This window comes from Furipterus horrens, unplaced genomic scaffold (assembly GCF_987537825.1).
Source record: "Furipterus horrens unplaced genomic scaffold, mFurHor1.1.pri manual_scaffold_5, whole genome shotgun sequence".
In the NCBI taxonomy this organism is placed as follows: domain Eukaryota; kingdom Metazoa; phylum Chordata; class Mammalia; order Chiroptera; family Furipteridae; genus Furipterus; species Furipterus horrens.
In genome coordinates this window covers 89211966-89217005 of record NW_028327175.1, presented here as the reverse complement: position 1 = coordinate 89217005, position 5040 = coordinate 89211966, and the positions used below count along the sequence as shown (strand labels likewise).

Below are 5040 nucleotides of genomic sequence, written 5' to 3'. Positions count from 1 at the left end.
AAAAGATTTAAAGTCTGGCTTTTTAAATTTAGGTATTTATAAATTTTATGTTTGTTAGCATGCAAGGTAGGAGTTTACCTTTTCAGGATAAATAGCTAATTGGCCTGTCACCATTTATTAAATATGTAATTATTTTTCTACCTCTCTCAAATCATAATTTTCCAATTACGTGTGGTTCTCTTTCTGAGTTCTCTACTTTGACCTATCTGCCTCCATGTCTATGCTATGACCTAGAATGTTATAACTGCTGTAACTTTTTGATAAGTCTTGATATCTCCTAGGCAAATTTTCTCTTATTATCTTGTAAAATTGCCTGATTTTTCTTGGCCTTTACTCTTCCATCTGAATTTTTGAATTAGTTTGTCATTTTAATGAAAAAGAAAAATATATGGGATTTTCTTTGAAAGTACATTAAACTTACAGATACATGTAGGGAAAAATATTCATCTTTAAATATTGTCTTCCTAACATGAGCATTATATATATACCTCATTATTTTGAGCGTAAAAAAATCATGTCTTTTAGTAATGTACTACAATTACCTTCATATATCATGCATCTTCAATTAGACTTTTTATATTTTTCTGTAAATGTTTATTGCTATTTCGAAGGGCCTCTTTTCTCTGTTACATTATTAGTTTGAGTATTAATGGGTTACTGAAGGGATGGTTTTGATTTGTGAGTGTTGGAATAGATTCTAGTGAAGTTACTACAAATGTTCACAAATTTTTTCTTATAAAATTTTATGCTTCTTTTTTTGATATTTTTGCACTGACTAGGGCCTTTATAAAAATGTTAAATAATATCAGTTGGTATATAGGAATTTTTGTCTGTGTTTTCAAGTTTAACCATTAAGTATGATGTTTGTTATAAGTGTCTAATACGTACTTTTAAATAATCCTCTATTCATAATTTGCAAATATTTTTTAAAGTTTAATCAGTTTTGTTTTTTTACTGAAAAAGAGTCTGTTAATATTGAAATTATCGCTCGTTCCATCTCATTTAGTCACTTAATATAGAGAATTTATTAAATAATACTTGAATTCCTGGGTAAAATCTTGAATGGTCAAGCTGTATTATTTATTTATGCTGTGACGAACCTGCTTTCCTAATATTTTATTTACATGATTTTCATCAATCGACTTCTCTTTTTAATTGTGTATATACAAATCCAGCCAAAACAATAGTTTAAAAAGTTACAAAGCAATAATCCCTTGGGCTAATGCAGTATAGGCTATACAGAAACAGCCACAGTGAATTGTGCAGATCAGGCATGGTGAATATCAAGGAACCAAGGAGACGGTTAATATTTCAACCCACAGTTTGTGTTTTGTATTGTTCCCCCCAAATTTCCATACAACAAACTGACATCTGGATCAGGCCAGCAAGCTGTGGTGGAAGTGTGCAGTCCAGAAGTGACCCTGGAGAAACACGACTCCTGGGGCCATGAAGATCTGCAACAGGCTAAGTGAGAGCAGCAGTAGGGATGTTTGGTGGTGGAGGATGTCGGTCTCTTTTGATTGCTCACTCAGATCACTGGAACCTCGTTATCACATCACAGTCTGCAAGTCTTGCACTGAATGTCTCCTTACATCTATAAATGAGGGTGCCTACCCATGTTAATTTAACACTGATTAAAAAACACAAGTACACAAATCTGTCTCCTTCATTGCTGGTGTATGAACCCAGAATACCACCACAAAGTATTTCCCTGGCCTAAAAGATCACTGGAGTAACAAGGAGTTTTAACGGAACAGGAGTGCTGTACTGAGAGGCTTTCGAAGGGAAACACAGGTACCGCCGTTTCCAATGAGTTTCTGAAAATGCTAGAAAAACAACAGACTGCCAAAGAGAGCTGCCATACCGTTCACCATGATAACGGCACTACCAAAATAAAATAAATAAAAAAAAATAAAATGAAAAAAAAAGAGCTTTAATGATTGTAATGTATACAGTTTGGGCTGTTTGGCAAAACCCTGCCAAAGTACATTAGTGATGGTGCTTTATTTAAAAAACAAAAATAATCCATATAGAAATTGATCGGTGTAAATTAAACTGTGGTTTTAGGCTGGACCCATGATTTAAGCTGTGCCTATCAGCTCAGACCAAAACAAACAAACAAACAAATAAAACAAAACAATCATTTGAATGTTAAAGCAATTGTTCAGTCTTGAAGAAGAAAACAGACAGGAAAATGCCAATAATGATGATTAACAAAATCAAAATTGAAAACAAAGAAACTTTATCAAGCTGCCAACAAAGAAATCTTGCATGCAGACTGTGAGTGGAGAGTTTCTAGGATGAAATTGTGCAGGAATCTCAGTCCACAGTTTCTTCAATCGCTGCGGAGATGGAGCTATCACTGAATCTGACAAAGCCCCGCGCTCCGGGGTCCGCTGACCCGTAATGTAATCCAGTCTTCACTCTAGCCTGAGGAACTGCTTCAACCTGTTCCTTTTTGATCTTCTCCTTTGGCACAACCTCAGTGGATTTCTCTGATTCAGAATGAGTTCTAATAATTGATCTTCTCTGTTGCTTCTTTTCTACTGTGCCTGCAGCACCAGATGTTGCTTCAGGAGATGATATACATTCTCAGTTGCCTTTTCATTTCTCTGGCTTGGTGTAGAATTTGTAAGTCTGTCTCATCCCCTGATACTTATTTCCAATTTGTTACCAATTCTCTTTACCGAATAAACAAACTGACCCATAAATTTCCTATCTACTGTAGCATTCTGAAGAGGAAACACTCGTTCGCTTTTCACAACTGGGGACACGTTACATACACTTCTGCAAGTCCAAGCTCCCTCAGTGGATTGTAATAGAAGCTGGTAAAAGATTTCCCTGCTGCTGCTGTTTTCCAGACTGTTTTAAATAGAAGGTGGTTCTTCCTTTCCCACACTTGTGTGCCACCTCTGGCTATGTGTCCGAATCTCAGTACTTAAAAGTGAGGAGGCCACCTCACTCTCGTTGGTCTGTTCTGGCTGAGTATTCAGCATTGATCTTGGTCTCCAGATTTTTTTTTTTAACTTCAGCTTTGGAGGCAACATTTATTTCTTGCTTGCAACAAAGCCTCTTCAAGCTGTTTATCAATATAGATAAAAGTATACTGTTCCATACTTTCCTCTTGGGCAATTTTCATTGCATTTTCTGCATGGGCAATGCCAATATCCCATTGAGCACATTCTCTCTGTGGTCAGGGTTTCTGAATCTTTTGTTTCTCAGAGTAGTTGCTGGCTTGTTTTGTTGCTTCAGCCAGAAATTCTTCAAATTGTTTATGACCTTTATATTCTCATATCCATTTTCCATGAACCCATGTCCTCTCTGGTTGGTTGCTAAAAAATTAGACATGATATTCCTGGGCACCTCTTGTGTTGATTTGGGTATGGACCTCAAGCTGGGTATCACTTGATCCCATACAAGGCCACTAAGGATAGGTTCATACCTTAGACCAAACAAGATTGCCAACCTGGAACTTAACACCAGCAGACACTTCTTCTTTTTCTTCTTCTTCTTTTTTTTTTTTTTTAAGATTTTTTATTTATTTATTTTTAGGGAGAGTGGAAGAGAGAAAGAGAGGGAGAGAAACATCAGTGTGTGGTTGCTTCTCACGTGCCCCCAACTGGGGACCTGGCCCATAACCCAGGCATGTGCCCTGACTGGGAATTGAACCAGTGACCCTTTGGTTCATAGGCCAGTGCTCAATCCACTGAGTCACACAAGCTAGGGCCAGACACTTCTGTTGTTGGAATAGAAGATAATATTGGCTGAACCAGGGTTTCCTCTTTTAGTATCAGATCTTCTCTTGGTTTTTCAGAAATAGGGTCAACCCTCTCATTTGGTCTGTTTTGTTCCTCTGGTTCTAATTTGGGGATTTTTGTGTGACTTGGGCTCTTCTGATCTAGATAAGTCATGCTTGTTGCTTTTTTTTTTTTTTCTCTTTTATTTTCTGCTTTCATGCTTCACTTGCCTGTACTTCATTTAAAAGGTCTCCATAGAGAAAAGACTCAAACAATTCTCTGCCATTCTGGATAATTTTGGTTATTTTTATTTTAGTTTCAGGTGAGCCAATGATTTATTTGAAATCAAAGTTTGTGGTACCAAAGGAGAAGGTGGTAGCTGTGGAGGTTTTTCTAGAATTTCATGTGGTCTTGTGTTTGGAATTTCTGAATGGTAATAGTCAGGGGGGCTGAAGTTTCTAACTGCACCATAAGCATTGGCCGATCCATTGGGATACTGATTATAAGACTGGTGTTTGGTCTGAGTTACATACATGCTAATTGACGGTGGATAGCCATTTGTGAGTAGAAGATCTATTGTAGGTGGATATTGTAAGCCTTGCTGCAAGGTAGCTTCGTGTGGTGAATGTCCACCATCTTCCATAATGTCACTGTTGTTATCAAAGGCATCCTCCTGATGGATGTTGGTGGAGTCACTGAGTTGAGGTGGTTCCTGAATTGTGTGTCCCATGATCTTTGCATGAAAGAGAAAGAGAAATCCATTGTTCTGCTCCAGCATCCTTACCTTTCCCTTTCCTTATTGGGCCTTTAGTTTGTTCCATTCTAACTCCTAGCTTTGTCAGTACAATCACAGAAGAGACATAGAAGCCTGGAGTGGGGCTGCGGTGAAGGCAGCCTCCAGGGCTGCAGGGGCAGAAGAAGGAACCAAGATAGGCCACATGAAATCCCCAGGCTAGATTTATCTCGTGCCAGCTGCCTCTGCCATGGCGGCCCACATAGACTCAATGCATCTTTAATTTTCTTTTCTTGTACTGTCCTGCCCAGTTTTGATTTTGCATTAAGGTTATACTAGTTTCAGAAAACTATTTGATTAGTGTAGCAGAGACATCTACTTACCTCCCAGTATAGTTCTCAATTTATATTTTTCTCTCTTTTTTTTTATAAGAGATGTCTGATGAGATTTTGACATATTTCCTATTCACTTTAATATAGGTGTGATCATGTAATAAATTCTGGTAGAGCTGTCACATTACTATGTGAAATGTTTCTCTTAGATATAAACAGAAGTATTGCATGAGATTTT

General features: G+C 37.5%; 1 pseudogene; it reads right to left on the bottom strand.

The window, feature by feature from the left end:
* Positions 1 to 2319: 2319 nt before the first annotated feature.
* On the bottom strand, positions 2320 to 4499 carry LOC150008915 (histone-lysine N-methyltransferase NSD3-like; annotated as a pseudogene).
* Between the last annotated feature and the right edge of the window lie 541 nt (positions 4500 to 5040).